Genomic DNA, 23,941 nt, shown 5'->3' on the forward strand with positions numbered 1-23,941 from the left:
ATTGAATAGAAGGAAATAGCAATTCATAAAGTTGGAATGTATGGATACATGGTATATCCACTTACCAGGCTTTTATTCCATTTTAAATAGTGTAAAAGGTACACCATAGATTATAAGATATGAAGTAATAATAGTGTATTGACTATTCATATATGATAATCGCATTTATCGTTTGAGTTTCTTTAAACTCATCCATTGCTTTGTTATATCCAAATGGGTTGTTGAGATAATATTGAACCCCATTGAAGTGAACTGGATTGACATAGTATGTGCCCCTGGTTACTTATAAGAGGTGATGTCTCGAAGTAATTAGAGTGTGATGCGATTAATGGCATGTTCAAGTGCCATAGGGTCATATGGGATGACTAGTCGATCACATAGACAGACTGTATGAGACACTCTGTTAGGCAGTGACCGCTTATAGAGTTCTGGAAATTCATAAAGCCTGGTCGTGGCAAGAGCTACTATAGTATTCTTATGAGTCAATTCTTTTGACTAGAGACTATTCGCCCAAGTTGGCACAAGTTTCTGATTGGCTTTGATTTATACTCTACGACTGTCGTAAATGAAGTCAAATGAGTATATTTTGGGTCATGATGAACTGTGGCTATACAAAGGAAATAGTGCGATAAGAATTGTCCACTCCCTTGTCAGGGTTGTTTAAAATCTCAGGGCCACATGAGGAGTAGTGAACTGAAAATACGTGGACACGCTCGGAAGGTATCTACGGTAGATAATTTCGGTTAGACAGTTACTCTCCAGATCAAGGAAACCACTCAAGATATGATCAAATACAAGTACGACCTGCAAGACACCTTGCATTGAGTGGGAGATTGTAATAGGACAAGAGAATTGGTGACGCACACTTGTTTCAAACAAGTGGGAGATTGTTGGAGTATGTGTCCTCAACAATAGTGCGATCACATGTTTAAATCTCAAGTTAAGAATACATAAGGGATGATTCATTTATATAGTCAACTGATCAACATTAATCAGTAATGATTGGCTAACTAGAGTTTGACATTACTGTCGTTTGACGGTTGTGATCAGTTTATCCCTTAAGGTCACACCTATAGGACAATTCCCTTAATAGATTAATTAATTAATTAATTGTATTACGATACAGATTAATTAATTTCTTAAAATTGAAAAAATTCCTGAACATGTTGTCCTTCTAGAGTTGGTTCTCTCACCCAATTAGTGAAGGTCATGCATTGGCCGTCTTCACCTGTCCAAACCGACACCCCCTTCCTTATTAGAGAAAATTGTTCTCTAATTTTATTCATGCATTTTTCTCTTCATTCATCTTATCATTTTTCTCTCCCACTTCTCTCTAAAACTAGTTTCAGAATATTTTAAAATTGTTCATCTAATATTATCATAAACAATAGATTACTAGTGTAGTAATAGAGATAATATTAGAATCAATTTAAGGTTTCATAATACACTAATCTAGTTAATTAGTATATTATTTTAAGGGACTTGTTTTTGGTGCAATCAAAGGAGGATCTGTATATTTGGGATTTGGGAGGATCATCCATAATATTTGAGCTCAAGAAAAAATAAGGAAGGTGTCCTTATTTTTGCCCAAATTTTCGAAACCATCAACAATGTAAGGACCATTGTTTTCTCGTTTTATTTCTTATTTAGTTATGCATGCACTAGATCTAAAAGAACTCATATTAAAATGTTAATTAATTCATTATTATAAGAGTCTAATAATAGGTATATGAATCTAACAATTGGTATCTGAGCATAGGATGTTGCATGCATAATCGATTTATAGTTTTTTCGAGTTATTAGTAACTTAATTAAAACCAAAAATTTGTGATTTATTAGATAAAGCCACGAAATATTGTTGCATATTATATATTCAGGTCCTAAAATGGTTTTAGGTCATTTTTATGATTTATGGTATTTATTGCTCATTTTAATGATTTTTAGTTATTTTATTACAATTTTATGACTAAAATGGAAATTAAAATGCTAAAAAAAGTTAAATTAAGTCTTTGACCTTGAAATTTTTATATGACCTCACATGCATATTTTACTTATTGTATATAAAATTTCATATAAATATTATTTATTTTGCATGATTTATGATTTTATGAGATAAAAATGAATTAAATGGAGGAAAAATGGTTAAATATAGTTAAACTTTGAAACAGGCCATAAAATTTTAATATGTTGTCACATGCATATGTTACTCATTGTGTATAAAATTTAAGATGAACTTGATTCATTTTACATGATTTATGATTTTTTTGAGTAAAAATAACATAAATAGTGACTATTTTAGCATAAATAGCTAAAACGTATTACATGACATAAGAAAATTATTTTAGGTTGAATTTATATCCTACTTATCAGATATAAAGTTGTAAAATATATTAGATTAATTTTTGTATACTTTATATGTTTTATTTAATAAAACCGATAAATCGCAACTACATTTTTCTCGAAATAAATTCGAAAATTTTAACCATTATTTTTGATATTATGAGTGTCATGGATATATTCCATAATGTTCAAAAATTTAAAATTCAAATTTTGAAATTATTGTAATTTAATTTGGATTTATTTCATAAATGTTATGATTTTAGGGTCAAAATGAGCATAAAATTAAATCAAGTTGAATTATTGTCAAAAATTGAATTATGACTAATTTTTTAGACTTAAGAGTGTTAGGATAATTAACTTGGACTAAAATTAGATTTTAGTATTATTTAGTGATTTTTAATAAGTTAAAATCGTGCATTTCCATAAAATCGGGTTATATGATCGATATAAGTTAAATAGGGCGATTTGACACATAATTTGGCATGATAGACATATATTATAATGCTGCATATTTCATTTTTGAATGTCATATTTTATTTGTATAATTTTGAATTATGTAATTTTATCTTAGTATGGCCTTAGATTTAATCGGTATTACCCGTAATGTAAGGGAATATTGATTCGGTTGTAATTTTAATGTGATCTCGTATCACTTTTATTTCTTACTAGTTTTTCATTTTACAAATGTATAATAGGAATAGCTATGCATTTTTATTATTATTTGTAATTCCGGAGTTTCTTCAAGACGATGCCATTCGGAAAGGCGTTCCGACAAAGATGATGTTCTAGGGAGGTGTGCCACTTGAAGATTCAAGGGACCAGGGGAGTTGCTTTCCGAATTTGTAATAGATAATTTGATTTTCTATTTTAGGATGGCCATACTAGGAATTTATTATTTGTTTTGCATTTCTTTTAATATGTTGTATGCATTGCCAAATCGCCATAACAACACATGCATATCATATCGAGTCTTCGACCGTGTCAATTATAATTATCGAGAATTTGACTTTTAGTTCACTTAAAATTGATAGATAATAAATTGACAAGACCTTTACTTTTAAAAGATTGAGACTTAGCATTGCCAAATAGTAGGAGCCCATGAATCTCAATTTCACAAGGGGTACAATACGATTTTATGGAGTGCTTTTATTGGCGTTGGGTAAGTGGGATAATAAATAGTTATTACACTTCGAAAATTTGGTTGATCTCAACGAAGGTATTTTGCGACCGTAGCCGCAATAGGTTCGGGTTATAGATGAATTTAATGTAAAATCACCGACCGAGAGTTCTAATTGTAGAATCGGTTAAGAGGGTTAACCCACCAAGTTATATTAGTAAAGGTGTAGAGGGCCCGTTGGCTCATATCCAAGTTAATATGAATTTTGGGTCTCGGAATCATTTATCATAGTTGGGTAAAGGTCACTATGAAAATGCTAAGACATGTTTTAAAATATTTACAAGTTTTAAGACGATAAATGTTTATAATTCCTTCATTTTTTATTTTTTAGTCAATTTGATTAGTTTGCAATGTCGGCTCCAATTTCATCCGCATCCTAGCGCAAACGCTCCACCACTTCCCAATGCTTCTTGGCTCCGATCCTTTATGGATCGATGTAAACTTGAAAAGAATGGTTCAAACTTCGCCGATTGGGATGCGCAACTCCGTTTGGCCGTGGAAGGTGACGACAAGCTTCGTTACCTTACCGAAGCCGCTCCTATCACACCTACTACTAGGTCAACCTCCGCGCAAGGGAAGCCTACGAGGCTTACCTAAAAGAGTTGGCCGCTATCAAGAACGTCTTGATTTTCTCTATGGAGCCCGATCTCCAAAGGAGTGCTATCAAAATGAGCACGACCTATGAGATCTACACCAAGCTTGTGACCATGTTTTCGCAAGCTCCTAGGATAATCCAATATGAGGCGGCCTCCGTATTTTTCGAAATCAACATCAAAGAGGGCCAAAAGGTTAGCTCTCACGTACTCAAATTGATTGAGCTTGTTGAGACTCTTAAGATCCAAGGGGTCAACATTCCCGAACAACTCGTTATAGACCGAGTTCTACATTCCTTGAACAAAGTCAAGGCATATGTGCAGTTTAGGGTAAACTACAATATGCAAAATATGAAGACTTCTCTCTATGAATTGCACAAATTGTTTGTGCAAGCTGAGAGAGATATGAGTCTTGATGTTATTTGAACCAAGGATGTGCTTGCCATTAACAACAAAAGCAAAGAGAAATTTAAAAGGAGTGCTAGTAAGAGCAAGAAACTCACTCCCTTCAAGGGAAAAGGAAAAGCAACTGTGAAAAGCTCTTCTAAAAGGGGTGCTACTTCCAAAGACAAATGTCATTATTGTAATGGCGTAGGACATTGGAAGAGGAATTGCCCAAAATATCTTGGAGATATCAAAGTTGAAAAGATTATTCTAGTAGGTAATAAATAAAATTCTCCCTATCATTTATGTTTTGAATTTCAATCTCAACTTTGGTATTTGGATACAAGTTGTGATTCTTACCCTTTTTAATTTGTTTTTAAGGGCACCCGAGCAAAGACAAAGGCAAAGACAAGCAAGCCTAAGGAGGCTCTTCAAGGGAAGCTAGAGTAGTCGCCCATAGTAGAAGACCTATGGAAGCTTGGCCTTTATAATGATAGTCTTCGTTTTATTGTTGTATTTTGAACTTGTTGTTTTAGAACTCTTTTAGTTTCCTAGTTGGACATGGAAATTAGTTTATTTCCTTTTGTTTTCAAGAACAAAAAGTTGTATTTGAATTTTAGTGGCTTGATTTGCAACCCAAGTCACTCGGTTTATGGAAATTTTTCGTTCTAAAACTTGTCATTATAAATTTTTCATATCAAAACATAAAGTATGTTGACTTAAACTAGTCATAAAAGAATTACAACGATGGAATCATTGTAATTAGTTCATAAGCCAAGAATTAGATTCTCACTTATGCTTTTGTGACTTAACATCACATCTTATTAGCAGTGACCGCTTATAGAGTTCTGGAAATTCATAAAACCTGGTTTTGGCAAGAGCTACTATAGTATTCTTATGAGTCAATTCTTTTGACTAGAGACTATTCGCCCAAGTTGGCACAAGTTTCTGATTGGCTTTGATTTATACTCTACGACTGTCGTAACTGAAGTCAAATGAGTATATTTTGGGTCATGATGAATTGTGGCTATACAAAGGAAATAGTGCGATAGGAATTGTCCACTCCCTTGTCAGGGTTGTTTAAAATCTCGGGGTCACTTGAGGAGTAGTGAACTGAAAATGCGTGGCCACGCTCGGAAGGTATCTACGGTAGATAATTCCGGTCAGACAGTTACTCTCCAGATCAAGGAAACCATTCAAGATATGATCAAATGCAAGTACAACCTGCAAGACACCTTGCATTGAGTGGGAGATTGTAATAGGACAAGAGAATTGGTGACTCACACTTGTTTCGGGCAAGTGGGAGATTGTTGGAGTATGTGTCCTCAACAATAGTGCGATCACATGTTTAAATCTCAAGTTAAGAATACATAAGGGATGATTCATTTATGTAGTCAACTGATCAACATTAATCAGTAATGATTGACTAAATAGAGTTTGACATTACTGTCGTTTGACGGTGGTGATCAATTTATCCCTTAAGGTCACCTATAGAACAATTCCCTTAATAGATTAATTAATTAATTGTAAAACGATACAGATTAATTAATTCCTTAAAATTAAAAAATTTGTGATAGTGAGTGAGAATATATATATCTTATTGTTATATTGATTAAATAAGATTTATTTTAGTAATTAAAAGATTTTACTACTAAAACTGATTATTGTTTATGAAACAATTGAGATAAGAATGAATGATTAATTATAATTATAATATTTTGTGAATTATAATTATATGACCCATTTTATTTATGTGATCAAGAATCACTAGACAATTTGTTATATGTAATCTAATTAATGTATATAATGATATTTATTTGATAAATATGCATTAAATTAATTAATAACATGTTATATGTTACATGTGACATATTGTGTGACAAGTGACAAATTGACAAAATAAAATGGAATTCCATTTTACATATGGACCGAAAATTGGAGGGTGGAAGGAGTTAGTGGATGATTTATTTTATGTGATAAAATGACATAATCATACCTATTCTATACTAGCCTTACACATCTACATTTTGGAGAAGAGAAAAAGAAAAGGTGGAGGCCATGCATTGGCCTTCTTTACCTCTCCAAACCGACACCCCCTTCCTTATTAGAGAAAATTGTTCTCTAATTTCATTCATGCATTTTTCTCTTCATTCATCTTATCATTTTTCTCTCCCATTTCTCTCTAAAACTAGTTTTAGAATATTTTAAAATTGTCCATCTAATATTATCATAAACATTAGATTACTAGTGTAGTAATAGAGATAATATTAGAATCTATTTAAGGTTTCATAATACACTAATCTAGTTAATTAGTATATTATTTTAAGGGACTTGTTTTTGGTGCAATCAAAGGAGGATCTATATATTTGGGATTTAGGAGGATCATCCATAAAATTTGAGCTCAAGAACAAATAAGGAAGGTGTCCTTATTTGTGCCCAAATTTTCGAAACCATCAATAATGTAAGGACCATTGTTTTCTCATTTTATTTCTTATTTGGTTATGCATGCACTAGATCTAAAAGAACTCATATTAAAATGTTAATTAGTTCACTATTAGAAGAGTCTAATAATAGGTATATGAACGTAACACCACTAGCAATGTACACTAGACTGTCATCATACTGCAATATATCAGTTATTACTCCATGAATAATAATAATAATAATAATAATAATAATAATAATAATAATAATAATAATAATAATAATAATAATAATAATAATAATAATAATAATAATAATAATAATAATAATAATAATAATAATAATAATAATAATAATAATAATAATAATAATAATAATAATAATAATAATAATAATAATAATAATAATAATAATAATAATAATAATGACGACAAACCAGGTTTCATCCTAAACACGCTGAACTACATTTGTAAAAGAAACAAAGACAAAACCGATTCCATCCTGAACATGTTGTCAATAATTGGGTGAGAGAACCAACTCTAGAAGGAAAAAAACAAAGATCAACATTGTCCAACGGAAAAAAAACACTCAGATAAATACAAAATAAAAAAAGTCAATTTGAAATACCATTAAATGTGGCAGCTAGTAGCGACAGTGGTAAAGGGAGAAAATGTTAAGGAAGGGATTCAACGGAGATGTAAATAAGACTTTGAGGATTAAGATCGAGAAAAAACCAACATTGGAACCAAACAAAAAAGAATTAAATTGACACCATAAAACATTAAAATACAAACACTAGTACAAATCACAAAAAAATTAAGTGTTCCAAAAAATACCACAACTAATACCAAAGATATACTCCACCCGAGAAAACAAAAGAGATGCAACATCCGAAATATCAACCATAGGGAGAACGACATAAGCCACACCACGAGCACATAAAGTTCACTCAAACTGACTTCCAAAGAAACTCCACAATATTATATATATATATATATATATAGGGGTGGGGTCAGGTGCGAACTAAAGTACGGTGTGAACCGTACGAACTAAGTTAAAAATCCCATTTTCAAAGTCCAACACGACACTACTAACTCTTATCCCTAATTTTATTCTTACTCATTCTTATCCACCATAAAACCATCACTACCAACCACTTCTGCAGCTAACACCAGAGGACCGACGAGGCACCACAGTTTTCAAGGGCACTGGCTGGAGCTTGTCGGCGCACGACGGATGTGTCGACGTTGATGGAGCTCCGATATCACGGATTAACTTCACCAGTCAATTTTCCGATTTCTTCCCTTAAGTATTATGGCTGACTTGATCGGCTCTAAGTTAATTGGTCATGGGGATGCCAAGCTTTGCAATTAAAGTTCGGCCATGACTGTCATTCGTATCAGATGTCTTACTAATATATGGGGTCATTATCCTTACCCAGTTTTTCAGTTGTTCTACAAAATGCTTATACGTTGGTGTGGACAATCGTGCAGGTATGATTATTCTGGATATGTCTACTAGTAAGGTACGATTGACTTCTTACAAAATTTGTGATGGATTTACGCTCAACTTTGCTGAAGAGTCACGGGCAAGAGCACCTAAGAGGGGGAGGGGGTGAATTAGGTGTCTATTTAAAAATTTAAGCTTAATGAAAGCTTATTTTAAAACTCTTAAACACTTTAAACAATGCTTAGATGAAAAGAGAAGTCGATACTTAGAACTAGAGAGTTAGAAGTATTCAACAACGATTCAGCAAGAAGAAGTTACAGTGTACTCAACATTTGATTTTGTAGATAAAAACGTGAGTAAAGTGTACAGCGGAAATAAAACGAAATAGACACGACAAACGAGGTTTTTAAAAACTGGTTCGGTCACTACTCCGTGACCTACATCCAGCACTATTTTATTAAACGTCTCAGAAGTAAACTCATACAAACTAAGACCACCCCGAATAATAAAAAAACTCCCCAACCTACTCCGCTTGCTAATGCTTAAAAATTACTCCGCTTCCAAGACTTTTGATTTGGGCTACTCCGCCGAAAGACTCCTTGCTTAAAGCTACTCCGCAATAAGACTTTTGCTTTGGGCTACTCCGCCGAAAGATTTCATGCTCAAAAGCTACTCCGCTTCGAAGACTTCATGCTTAAGGATAACTCTATTCTAAGACTTTGGTTTGGTTCTACCCGGTTGTTACAAGACTCCACTTATCTTAATGATGTTCACTCAATAAACGGAGGAGATAAAGTTTAAGTACAAAACACAGGATCCTTGAACACGACTAAAACGACTAGGTGCAATACAATAACTCAATAAAAGACTCAAAAGATAAATAAACAAACTTGCAAATTATTCAAAGATTTTGAAATGATAAACGGTTTTGCAAAGTTTAATTTACTCGATTGAAAGCTTAAGTCTTTTTCCAGTTTTAAACTCGTTATTGCACACTTATAAAAATGAATTAAGCAAGCTATTTATAATGTCCAAGTAGTAAACTTTACACATTAAAATATCTTACACTCATAAGCACAAGTGAATAAAATAATGTAAGTAGTTTGCTTGGGCACCATGCACAAGCCATCCGAATTCTTCACCAAGCAACCGAGTATTCTTCCTCAAGAAATCGGTGCCTAAGATTGCAAGAAATCAGATTGTGCACACACACAAATATGGGTTGGGTTTTTCAATAAGAAACAAGCATAAATGGTTGTGTTTATGGGAACCATAAACATTTCCATAAATGTAAAAAGCAAACAACCCATTTATAGTAAGTGTCTTATTGTGCAAGCAAACTCCTTAGCAAGACATTGAAAGCTTTATTTTCTTTAAAAGACTTCAAAATATTTCCAAAAAACATTTGTGAACATTGAAAGCACTTTAACAAAGATTCAAATATTTTTGAAATATTTCTTTCAAAGACGAGCCTTAATTAACAGTTGACTGAACTGTTGTTTTTGCACCTAAACGTAAATTCGTGTTAAACGATCACCTTACAACACATGACATTAGAACTAATGACAATCTTCATCTTTGATCTTCATGATGACATTCTTGATCGATAACCTTGAATTGACAATTGAAGCTTCATGCTACATGGTTAAACTTAAGAGGCACACAATTAAATAACAAATGAGATTAATTTGTCTTAAGACATCATCAACACTAACTTAATCAACTTGGGTTTCTTCATTTGCTTTATTTTTTCAAGTAAAAAGGTAACATGGTAACAAATTGCAGGCAAGTGATACTAACATGGTAACCAATTGCAGGCAAGTGAGGGCAACACGTATACGGATATAGAGGCTAAGCACCGCATTTGTGCATATAAAATGGCCAAAGCATCCTATCAAGGGGGTTTCACTTGGTGGAAAGAAATTTGAGAGCTTGAAGTAAGGCTTAAATTTATACAAAGAATTTGCCAGGTTTGTGCGTATACTACGAGATTCGATTCAACTAAAGTAGTCAGTGGAGTTAGTTGTATCTACATGGGTTCAAATATGTGTATGTCGAAATGTAGTATGAAACAGTGTTGGATAAGATGCCCAACATATATGACCCTAGATACACATATCAATACTCCCAGAAACACATATCAATTACTCTAGACACACAAATGAATTTGTGTATCCTGAAGTATTGATATGTATCTGAGATACTAACATGTGTATCTAGAGTGGTTGTGGGGGGAAGCGTTATTCAACTAGAGAAGGTAGGGGGTGGTTAAGTCTCCTACAAAAGTGATTTATGGCTTTTGGTTATGACCATTGTTGCTTCGACTTTTTACATCTATGGACGTGTCCGTTTTGAAAGGGACACTCAAGGAAATGGGTCGAAAACTTTTACTTGGCCCTTGTCAATTTGACATTTAGACCGCTTCACTTGGTAAAGAGATTACCACATAGCGAAAGTGGCGGTTTATAACATTTAATGATTTTAAACAGTACTCCGCATTTCACGATCGGAGCCTCTATCTATAAATATTATTAAAAGGCTAGACACTAAACGCCACGTAGACAAATGTGACATGACAACAATTATTTGTGACGTGGCAAAATATAGTCCACGTGGAAATACTAGCATAATAGTACACATGAAAAAAAAAAATATCAATTCCACATTTAAAAGTTACTCTCATAATTAATGGTAAAAAACCAAATTTAGATAATTTTAATTTCATAGGATAATTTTTAAATCACTCTCATGCAAAGTGGATTTAATAAAAATAATAATAATCATAAATATAATTAAAAATTAAGCCAAACTATCAACCATCAACTATATGTCTTATTTTAATTTCATAAGATAATTTATAAACCACTCTCATGCAACCTTTTACATTACATTTCTCCTTGCTCCATATTTATATATGTATGTAAAATCAGTAACTCTATAATCTAAATACAAAATCTATATATCTAACTTAAAGGCGTGCTAAATTACCTACCATAATCTACATGTCATATCTATACAATAATATAAAAAGGCTACCTTGAGCATATGTATAAGACATGCGACAACATAGAATCACTAAGAAACTTTCATTTGATAATATGTGACTAATTAATAATATTCATTAACACGTTTATGACCCCTTATTCATTTCTAACTCTTCATTTTCTCTTTAGCTCTTCCTTTTCCTTTTTAATGATTCATTTCTCCCCCTAAAATTTACTCCTTATTTGATGCTAAGTTAATATAAGTAAAGTCTTTAAAATAAGCACTTTTATTTCTTACCCTCTTTTTCTAACCTTTTGACATATTCATATGTTATTGAAACTTTCCATTGCATATAATTTTTATTAATCATTTGCGTTTGTGAAAAAAATAAAGTTATATCATACATAAGATTTGTGTTTTATTTGGTATTGTTTAAATAACTTTTATTGATGTCAATTTGTATTTCTCACCTTGATTTATTTTTGCAGATGGAATTGTACAATTTCTTATTATTGCAAAGTTGGATTGTGCAGTTAATTACTTATACATAAGGTATGTTCTACGAGTTTTGTTTGTGTAATTTATATAAACTTATTGTAAAATGCACATTTTTTTTTTATAATTTATCCACTAATATTGCTTTGTGGTAGATTTATTTTATACTATCTTTATGTAAACCCTCTTACAAGATCAATTGAATTATCGTTAAATGTATGTTTGTTTCTTATTCTATTTTTGTAGGTGATGCTTCATTTGTCTTCTAATAATATTAACATAGTGTGTTAAAAAAACTACATGAGAAATGTATAGGCAACAGAAGGATTTAGTTGAACAAAAACTTGTTATCCGTCCTTGAACCATGTTCTAATGATACTAAAACTTATTTGGTACGTAATTGTCTCACTTGATATAAAAACAAAACATTTTTAGTTTTTAATTCGAATTTAGAGGATCTTAGTAAATTGTTTTTTTTTTATAACTATGTTTTTGTAAAAAAAAAAAAATACAATATAATTAAAAGGCTACTTAAAACATCTAATTTTAATTCACATGTCATTTTTATATTGGTTAATATTAAGGCTATATCAGACTTATTTATTAAAATACTTCATAAGATTTACTAATATTTTTTGATGGAAATCATAATACCGATCATGATTTAAAATATAAAAATTAATTAACAATTTACTCTCATCATTTAAATCGTACAATTTGTCCATCTAACTCTTCATTAACCATAGAGATAATAGTTAAAAGGTCTTGTATGTAGTAAATAAAAAGTCTAATAATTTGGATTATAAAGCTACTAATAATATTTTTTAGTGGAAACCATAAGATCATGTACTAAATTACAAAAATAAATTAAGAATTTACTCTCATTATTTAAATTTTAAATCGTAAAATTTATCCATATACATCCTTATTAGTAATAAAGATAGTAGCTAAAAGGTCTTATATGTGGTAAATGAAAAATCCAATAACTTGGATTATAAAGCTTCACAATTTCTCATATTGTTACTTTTGATTTATTTCAAAACCATTTTAAATATTGTAATTAGCACACTTGCAAAAAAGTGAAAAATAAGGTATATGTGCAAGTGATTCAAACTTTCATAGTCTTCTTAAAAGTACCCCATATTTCTATCTTTTAAGATTTTAAAATTTTAAACGTTTAATAAGTTTTATAGTTAGTTTTTTAATTAAGATGATGCTTATTTAATTTTATTTTTAATTTTAATTTTAACTATCTCAATTTGCAGATTATTGATTGTGAGGAGGCTATTAAAAAGTGGAGATTACATGTTTGGATCTAAATGTGAAAAACGAAAACATATTTTTTACTCTTTTAGTTGGCTTACAAAGCATCATCATTCATCATCGGCAAGATTCTCTATTTTACATGTATATTTTTGATAAAAAGTATAGATTTTGAGGAAAAGTTAAATTAATAATATCTATTTAACTTTCTTAAAAAAACCTATCAGATACGTAACCGCGATTTTGGAGTGCTTTGTTTATCGACCTAACGACGCAACCGTTTTTAGCTTAATTATTTATGACGTACATCATAAATACATAAAAATAACAAATTTGTAAAAAATTTAAACAAACATTTATAGTTATAAAATTAGCTACATTAAAATATATGGAAATAAAATTCAAATTAAAACTTATATCTATATTACTATGATCATGAAAAATAATGTAAAAGAAGTAAATATTTACAAATGTTTGGTTTATAGCTTATTCGCGATAACAAAAATATTTTATATTTTAGTTAAAGATGGACGTCAACAAAAGTAAATAAATGAGACAAATAGAACAAGCCCGCGATTTTCGCGGGTACAAAACTAGTTGACTATAAAAAAACCCTGTAAATAATTAATACGGTATCTATAAAACATTATTAAAAGGCTAGCCTAAAAAAGCCACGTAGACAATGCCACATAGGATGAAAAAAAGCCACGTACGCAATAACAATGTGACTTGACAAACTAATATGACATGGATTATCAATTTATTATTATATTGCATTAATTTAATTCACTTATTTCCTTTAAAAATCCATACATATTCCATTAGCTTTAAACTTAATTAACTAAAAAAAACTACAAAAAAAAATACGCATTAACTATAAGTTAATAATTTCAAGATATTTCATATGGAATAGTATTATATTTATTCGAAATAAAAAAAAAACCGAATACATGAAATTAAGAACGAAGAAGAATAAATGAAGTTGAAAACAAAAAAAATTGCATCTATACACTATAGTTAAAAGGCTACTTAAAACATTTAATTTTTAATCCACATGTCGATTTTTTATGTAGATACTAATTCATCTATATTAATTACTTGATTATTTATTTATACAATATTATAAAAGTCTAGATTATGTATTAAAAAGTTATCTTTAAAACTGTCACATGCTTATAAGTACAAAAAAATTTAAAAAAATATTAATTGCAAACACACAAAATAAATTAATACAAACTTTTTATTTTCCTCTCATAAATTTGGTTATTAATCTACTTATTTATTTAACCTTTAATTTATTTTATTTAATAGGATGAGTTTTTTGGTTTTCTCTCACCATCATTATAATTTGTAGTTATCATAATTTTTTTATCTCCCTTTTAATTCACAAAATCGTTCCTCTTCCCTCGAATAAATTGTTGAAATTAATCAATAATTAATAACAAAAAATTTCCTATATAACTATTATAACAATCCTAATTTTCATTTTTATTCAAAAAGTTGGTAGGTAAAGTATACATATATAGATAATTAAATGAATTCTTTCGCTTTTTATCCTTATTATGTTTTAAATTTATTAATAGTATGAATATTATTTAGTTATTGTTTTTGTGTCTGTATTGAAATTTCAGGAAGATGACATACTCAATTATCAATAACATTGCATGAAATCTATACTATCTAATTAAAAGGGTAGCTTAGAACATTCAATTCCATTTCTCATGACATTTTCACACCCCATTAATTCTTATTCATTTTTATTGATTATTTAATTATATTGACAATATGACATGCATGGAATAATAATTGAATTTATAAAACTATAATCTATAATTAAAAAGTAAGCCAAACTATCTACCATTAACTGAATGTCATATTTTAAATTTCATAAGATAATTTCTAAACCACTCTTATGCAAAGTGGATTTTTTTAAAAAAAAAGAATAATAATAAAGCAAATGTTTTACATTCCATTTTTCCTTTGCGCCATATTTATGTCTATATTAAATTTCATAATAATGAGAAAAATCTATAACTCAATAATCTAAATATAAAATATATAAATCTAATTAAAAGGCAAGCAGAACTAACTATCATCATTTACATGTCATATTTTAATTACATAATAAGACAACATCTTAAATCAATCTCTTGTAAAGTGAATCTTGTACAAAAATAAATTATAATAATAATAATCAAGCAAAACTTATACATTCCATTTCTCTTTATTCCTTATTAATGTTTATATTAAATTTCATAATAAGGAAAAATTATGCTCAAAAGTCGTGAACCTTGATTCATATTTATACCTATATTAATTTTGATAATAATGAAAAAAGGATGCTCAAAAGTCATAAAACACATCCTCAATTCTTTATATATTTTTTATGGAAGAAAAAATTTATAAGCCAAAATTTTTCTTATCTCCATCGTCAGTAGAACTAATTGTATCACTAAACTTTCCTATCATTCTATTAACATCAAGCGAAGTGTATTAAGGTTTTAAAATTATTAACTAATTTATTTACTTTTTATGTAAGTTCCATTGGGTTATGAAATGTTCATCACATTTTTAATTTTATCGTTTGTGTTTGTTTTGTTCTCATTTAGGGGCTATCAAGATTTGTGGTGTTGAGTTATTCAAAGATAATATACTTACATCTCTACGACTTCATTCTCATTCCTTTTTTCTTTCACTATTTAAGAGGAAACTTAAGTTAACAACGATAATATTGCATAAAACAAATTTCACCATTTTGTTGGTTAATTCAGACTAATTACTGAGTTACTTTTTTTATTATATGGTCGATTCGTTGGAAAAAGAAAACTATATGGAGAAGTAAAATACTAGGATAGCTTAAATAACTATATATTGGAGACTGACTACAAGATTGACGACATCAACGTGAATGATTAATAATTTTTTTTTTGTTTTTTTTCCAAATGTATATTTTATTTTGGTATTTGTTTTTTTTCCCATCATTTTACCTTCGAAAAAATAGCAATATTCACCTACTTTGGCTTATTTAATTTATCGACTTTGATCTTATGTTAACATGTAAATGCCCGTAATCTTAGTACGCAATCAATGATGACTTATTCATAGGGTGAGGCTACTATATGTTTTGATCTTTTATAAAACTTCAATTACTAAAAACACTAGAAACATCACACTCAAAACAAAACATCCCGTGAATTTCACGGACCACAAAACTAGTTATAGTTTATAAATGTGGATTTATGTTTTGAAGACATTTCCCCGCATTCATATCGTCAGTTTAGTACAAAGTCCATGTTCCTGAAAAAAGTGATTCATGTGGGTCTATCTGTATCCATATCCGACACCAAAACCAGCCATACCAAATAGGTTATGGTAATGTTGCTGTTGATGGCAGGGACGGGGCTGGCTGTGGGGTAGTTCAGGGATGGTGGTGGTGGTGCTGGCAGTAGGCCAGGCGTGGTGGTGGTGGCCAGTTTGGTGGTCGTAATTGATCTTTCGATCGTGGATACACGAAATACCAGCCCAGATACAGATGGTATACTAGTAGTAATACCATGTGATCCGATAGTAATTCCATGTGTATCTATTATATTTGGTACTTTTTAAGACGATTTCCATAGTTTATTTTCCAACCTGATATAACGAGTGGTTGTATTTTGCAGGAGTTACTGCAGTTGAGTTGCTGATGCAATAAAAAGGAACCTGCTGCCTAGATTCAAGTTATAGTCGAAGGTGAGACAGAGTTATTTTGGAGCACGAAGATTAGCGCTATACCGACAGGCAATTGACGCTCGGAAGACAAGATCATCTGGAAATTTACTCCAAGTGGAAAGTATAATGCCAAAAGTGGTTACACTATTGCTTCCTCTTTCAGGAAGAGGTCTCTTGAGCAGAATATCAAAGCTCGGATCCCGGACTGTATTAAAAAATTCATAAGAACTAAACTTTGGGTCTTTCTTGGCCCAAACTCATGGAAAATTCTGCTATGGAGAATCTTGACAAGCTCCATCTCGACCAGGCATGAGATGATGAAGCGAAAATTGGATGTTGTCCCAAACTATGTGCTTTGTCAAAATGTGCAGGTTGTAGAAACAGCGTACCACCTCTTCAGGGACTGTATGCTTACAAGCAGACTTTGGAGGGGAAGTTCACTTGGGATTAGAAGTGATGCAGGAAAAGAAAGTAGCATAAAGGTCTGCATTACCAATTGGATTGACTATTTATGGAAAAAAGATGCTGATGACAAGTCTTTGTGTTCATTCCTTTGTTAACTTGTTTGTTTCTTCTTTCTCCCTCTTTTTATCTTTTCTTTACCTCTTAATCATACATAAACAAATGATTGGAACAGAAGGGTATTGTGATAAATGATAATCATTTGATTGCTGGTAAATGGTGATTCTTGTTTTTCGGAATATAGCAGTCAACTGTGTATGCATCTCGTGCTCATTTCAGTAGTGGGTTAACATCTAATTCTACTTTTATACCTGTGAATTGTTATACGCCTCATTACTTGATTTTCTCGTTGTACAAATTCACGCGCAACCGTCTTACATAAGACTAATTGTGTTATTTATTTATTTATTTATGTGATCAGCCATGGCTCCATTTAGCTACAAATTGTCAAAAAATGTGGCAGGTACATCAACAAGGACCTGATTCAATATATTATTAGTAAATATATTAAGTAGCTAAATGGAACCCTCTCACTAAAAACACTACATGAGACCGTATTTTTTGACAATTTGTAGCTAAATGGAGCCGTCTCACTAAAAACACTACATGAGACCGTATTTTTGACCATTTGTTAAGTTACTTACCAGCTGCAAATTCAGAGGCCATCATAGTTTCTAGGCCATAATATCATGTTTTAGTTTTTCCCCATGTCTACATACACTTTCTTCTTTGAAACTACATGTTTACCTTTATATTATCTGCTAATTTAAAGAGTGTACCTAGCTAACTATAGGTATGTATCTGGTAATTTAAAAGAGAGTATCTATCTAAAGCCCTTATAAATGTCCAAAGTTTCTAAAAAACGTTGCTTATGAACAGTAGGACAGTAACTTTCGTGCATCCCGCGTGATGAACAGCAATCTCAACTTTACTCCCTCTCTCCTCATTTCTTATTCTTTGTTCTTCTTCCTGCTACCCTAATCTTTCACTCTCCTTCTCTTTCCTGCTCACCTCTTCCTCTTTCATTCTCCTTCCCTTTCAGTCTCGCCTCTTCCTTCATTCTCTCTCCGTACCTTAATTAATTTTTACAATACGATTAATCGTTTCATTTGCACACCGGTTTAACAGAGGTTAGTGATTAATTTCGTTGGTATATTATTCCGTTTGTGGTTAGAAATTAATTGGGGTTGTGTCTTGTGATTCGATTTAGTGTTAATTGTTCATGTATTGCGTTTTTTTAGAGCTGATTGATTGATTGCGTGATCTACATGTTCTAAGGTTCGTCTCAATTTCATTTGTTTGATGTAATTATGGTAATTAATGAGGGGTTTGTTTGATGATATGATCTTTCTTACAGCGATGGTTTCTTGTTGTTATTTTGAGTCGTTTTTTTTTGGGTGTAGAAATTCAGAAAATGTATGATCTTATGTTCGGGCTGGAGAAATTGACCCTATACATTTTCAAACGTTATTCTATTCCTGGGAATAGAATATCTTATGTTCGAACAACCCTGACTTTTTTGGGTGCAGAAATTGACCCTGACTTTTCTATTCACAAAGGAATTAGAATGGAGTGTTTACATTTGACCTTTTCTGATTCATTAATTAGTGCTTTGGGAAACTAGATCTTAGTAATGTTTCTTGAAATCTTGGCGTGCTCTTATGTTCTTAATTCACAGGTATCCAACAGGGCTTAAATATCATAACAGCTTCTGTCAGCAATGTATTTGACACTGATGTAGGGTTGATCACAGGTATTGCTAGCGTGGAATCAATTGTGAGTAAGCGGATTCTCTATTTGTGACTGTCTTGACATGCGTGTGTCTATTTGTATCTTGTAACATAGCCAATCCAGTCAACATAGTCTTTAGTAGCTGACGTGTTTTGGTTCATTTTACCCGGAGAAACATGTTACTCCTCGGTGGATTTGATTTAGTCTTTGCTAAATATAGATGCAAGTTTTAACTGTATAAAAGGAAGCGATTTCTGCCGTTGGTGTTGTCAATGCACTTGGAAGCCCCTTAGTTAACCTGATACAATAACGATCTTTGAGACTTTTGAGACTATACCCATGAGTTTGACACTTTTGAAGGTACACCTGATATAATAACGATATTTGATGGTGTTAGAACTTGGAAGCCCATTAGTTAACAGAAGTTTTTTCTTTTTTTTGGTAACACCGCAATAATACTCTCTTTGTTTGTCATTAACAGTCTGACTTCAAGGCAATAAAGAAGAGAATTGAAGATTTTATCATCAGGGATTATATTGAAAGAGACAAGAACCCTCAGCTGTTTTGATACTTGGCCTGATCGTGTTCTGTCGTGATTATACATGATCCCCCGCGTTCTATTCAAACCACGACAATGGTGGTAGAGTCAGAGTTGATTTCATGTACAGTGATTTGATTTTCTGTGAGTTAGTTTTAAGTTACCCTGCATTATTATTGCATTTATCTTGCGAATCAAAATAGATTTGTTGATGGGGAACATGTTGAGCTCTAAAGGATCTACATCTAAAGCCCTTATAAATGTGTGAAGTTGTGGAAATTAGTTGCTTATGAACAGTAGAGCAGTGTTTCTTGTGCGTCCCTCGTGATGAGCAGTGTTTTGCTCTTTCTTCTTTTCTTTACACTTCTCTATTCTTCTTTCATTATCTCTTACTCCCATTCTCCTTCTCCTTCCTTGTTACCTTTTCCTCTTTTATTCTCCTTTCCTTCTTCTTTCTTGATTGCTTCTTACTTCATCTGTCATCAATCATCATTTTATTGCACACGGTTTTAACAGAGATCGTGAATCGAGATCGGGTGCGACTTATTACAATTACATCGGTAGGTGTAGGCATTGCTAATTTTTCACGATTTCATTTATTATTTTTCTCTCATTTGCTGATTTACTTTTGATTGCTTGTATCTTGGTTGTGTTAATTGTCCAAATTCATTTAATAACATTTTGTATGAATGTTTTTTTTCCCCAAGATTTAATTTGATAGGTAAGGTGTTATTCATCTGCCATTGTATTTTGTTTTGTTATTTATTTATTTGATTATTCAGTTTAGATTGATTCATTTATTCATTTTAGATTGATTTCTGCTGTTGTCCTCCCCAATCCAACATCATCTTCTATCGCGATTCTCGAGGCTCGGCATACGGAGCTTAGATATTTATTATTGTTCTTAAAAAGTGGATTATTCGTGCAAGGATTGTTGTTGTGAGGTAATTATTTGGTTTAGGAAACCGAGATGACAGTCAATGTTCAATCGATGATTGTTGTTACGATTGACTATAATGTTAATCATACAATCAATCATCAATAAGATAAAGCAATTGATGACTTCTCATAAAACTATATTGTTCATAAGTTTTAAATTGAAATTAATTATGTGCTTCATCCCTCATTTCTTTGTTTTTATTAGTGGTTTGTGTTCTGGGATTTCTTGATTGCTTTAGGGTATTTTATTAGGGTTTATTTTGCTAATTTATTTGATTGTTGGACTGTGAATTATACTTTATGTTATTGTTGTAATGTTGGGGAAATGCTAGGATTAGAGTAGAAATAATCCCCACAATCCTATTGATTGAAAACTGTTGTAGCAAATATGTGGCTTCATGTCCGATTGATGATTGTAATGATCGTTTTCCGACGGTTGTTGGAGAGGACGCCTTGAGATAGCTTGCACAACGTTCGATTATAGGTCATAGCATTTCGAGATGATCAAGCGGTTTGGGTTAGGCGGTGCTATCGGAGTCGTATTATGTTCTATCATTTTGGTATTTGGCTATTATTATTTATGGCATAAATCAAATCAATTCCAAATATTAATGTCTCGGACTTTACTGAGTGATTCATATTCTAGCGATGTGTTTGTCCTTTTATAATTCGCCCTATTTACGCAAGCATAAGCGGCTTTTTACGGTGTCGATGCGGGCCTTGGTCTTTGCACAGATGTGTTCCGTGTATAATCCCGAGTCCGATTGCTATGAAAGATTCTTCAATTCATTGCATCTATGATATGTAAGTCTACTTATAAATCTCTACACCTTCGCCAATCTATTCTTAGTCACAATTTTCCCAGATATGTACCATAATTCAATCAATCACCCGATTGATGTCTATGTTGAAAATTGCAATCTTTTTATCATTGGATCTTTGGGTTAATGTGTTGCGTTTTCAATATCTGGTTGCTTTCGATTGCTTCGTTCGTGGTTGTGTTGAATGTCCAAGTTCATTTAATCACATTTTGTCCGAATTTCTTTTACCCAACTTCAGTTCGTTTTGCAAATTTTTTTACTTGGATTTATATGCTCCTTTACTGCTTATTTGCTCTGGGGTTATTTTTTTTTTTTTTTTTTTGCTTGTTTGATTATTATCATGGCTTGTTTTGATTTTGTTGGGTATGAATTAGAAATACGAGTTCAGAAAATGAGGCATCAATTGATTGTTGTTTGTTGGTATGATTCATGTCGGATAGAGTGACTCGGGCTCTGAAAGGGTAAATTGCTGGTATATATTGTGTGCTGCCAACTCCAACAGTACTTCTACTGTATTCAATTTACTTTTTCTATCTAAAGCTCTCTGACAACTCCTATTTTCCTCCCGTTCACTCATTCTAACCATCCTCTTTCTCCATTTTCATCCACAAAATCTGATGGACTTTGGCCAACTGTGAAACCCTTGCTTTCTGTAGTCGGTGTCAGTGTGAGTGTGAATGGTGGACTTTGAGAAGCATGCCTGGTATTTGTTCCAGTATTTTTCCTAGAACTATACCACGACACCATTCTTGTTCTTTTAAATCTATCTACACTTAATTATTAAAATTATTGTAACCCGTGAACAAATTGTCTGAAAAATATGGACAAGTTGGTGGAAAAAGCTAATTGAAATGGAGTTAAGCTTAGGAATAGGCCTAACAAATAGGTTATCTGAAGTAAAAATAAGTAGTATTCTTTAAGTGGTATGATATAGTTTGAACCCATGTAGTAATGTTTCTTTTTTTATCATATGCAGGTGAAGCGTTTTAGGGCTTTGGCCATACATCAGGAGACAAAGGAGAAAGGGAATGAGGAAAGTGCGGTTTCAAAAATTCTCAGTGAGCGGTGGTGTCCGCCATTGTAATTTCTGGTGTACTCAGTTCTATCGTGAAGAAGGAGATCTGTTTTAGACTATGATCAAGGTCCGCTGTTATAATTTGTTTTACTTTATGTTTCGCTCTTGTTCGACTGATTTGTAAATGCTATGTGGTTCATGGATCATTCCACTCTTTTTCTTCATTCATCTGCTGCTGCTTCACTCTATTTACCAACTCCAATAACTATATCCTTCAGACAGCGAAATTGGGGACTCGGTCTTATTGTTGGGTGATGAAGATGGTCATTTTATCATCTCATCTTCATTCTCTGGTGATGATGATGATGAGTTAATATGCGATGATGCTGCTGATTCTGATGATAGCGACGGAAACAACAAGGTATTTTGGTGTTCTATTCTTGCTACTTTGGGTTTAGTTACTCTCGTATGAGACTCACTCTAATGCTAATATGGACCGAGAGACATACCCCACTGATATCGTCAATTATGTTATTTCAATAAATTATTTCCTGACCGATGTTATTTACTATACTAACGATGTATTATTGATGGGTTACGTGTACCAAACTGCTCTAATTAGATATGTAGTTGTTGATATCAAATTTAATAATACTAATTATGAGGATGATATGAAATAGGTAGAATGCTTTTAACTTCATTCATTGTGTTTGGCTAATTTGATGAACTGTGATTGTCCAGGTATCTGTTCTTACATAATATACACCCGAAAATCATTTTCTATAAACTTAATTGCAGGTGATGAACCTCAGGAAGGGCGAGTTTGATCAGGGCTCATTATGTAACTTGCCAACTCAAATAACCTGGTAAACAGCACTTAGTTCTGTAGTTTATATAGATTCAGAGATGTCCAATCGGTTTTAACTCGTGTGGTTTGGTTATTGATTAGTCCGATAATATATTCACCGGGGATGTTAGGGAAGTTAAAGGAGGAAACATGGGTAAGTATCCTCTCCAACCCTTCAATTATTTCAATTAGTGATCTGTTTCGTCATTGTAGATTGACCCTTAATTATCAGAAGTCATTGCATTCTTGTAATTAATTCAGTACTATCTGGCAACTCTGCAAAGTTTGACGCTTAATGTCAATGGCAATGATATTCACTAGTATCATATGTATTGAGCTTTTGCCTCATTTTTGTGGGTCTTTTTCTCCTCAGTGAATTGAGTCATTAGTATTTTTTTGAGGTTCCTTTTTGCCTAATGTTTTTCTATCTTTGCGTGTTATCGGGGGTGAATAGCTTCGTGCCTGCAATATCAATTAGGGTATCATATATGCAGTATCAAATAGAGTGTTGGTCTGTCATCGATTGTGGAGGATTATTTGGCCGCCATCCGAGTTTTGGGATGGCGTAGTTTTCCGGGTCCACATCTCTTAGTTCTCGCTTGATTTGGGCATTTTATTGAACCCTGGCTTACCTAATAGACGCTGTAGTTGAGCGATTCAGGTTACTTGTGGCTGCTATTTTGGCGTAGGATTTTTACTGTGTTCAGTTCCTTCGTATGAAATTGGCAAGGTATAATTACTTGATCTTTGTCGGTCTTGCAATAGTA

At 32.0% G+C, this 23,941-nt stretch overlaps 2 long non-coding RNA genes across 2 annotated transcripts; both read left to right on the forward strand.

The window, feature by feature from the left end:
* The first annotated feature begins 18,189 nt into the window (after nucleotides 1-18,189).
* LOC141602488 (uncharacterized) lies at nucleotides 18,190-19,797 on the forward strand. The gene is made up of 4 exons (XR_012524473.1): nucleotides 18,190-18,413; nucleotides 18,962-19,063; nucleotides 19,187-19,374; nucleotides 19,496-19,797. It is a non-coding gene; the product is annotated as an uncharacterized LOC141602488 (long non-coding RNA).
* A 1,423-nt stretch (nucleotides 19,798-21,220) lies between these two features.
* Nucleotides 21,221-23,501, forward strand: LOC141602489 (uncharacterized). The gene is made up of 5 exons (XR_012524474.1): nucleotides 21,221-21,295; nucleotides 22,289-22,454; nucleotides 22,606-22,748; nucleotides 23,126-23,193; nucleotides 23,277-23,501. It is a non-coding gene; the product is annotated as an uncharacterized LOC141602489 (long non-coding RNA).
* Nucleotides 23,502-23,941: the final 440 nt, after the last annotated feature.

Source organism: Silene latifolia, chromosome 9 (assembly GCF_048544455.1).
Source record: "Silene latifolia isolate original U9 population chromosome 9, ASM4854445v1, whole genome shotgun sequence".
NCBI lineage: Eukaryota > Viridiplantae > Streptophyta > Magnoliopsida > Caryophyllales > Caryophyllaceae > Silene > Silene latifolia.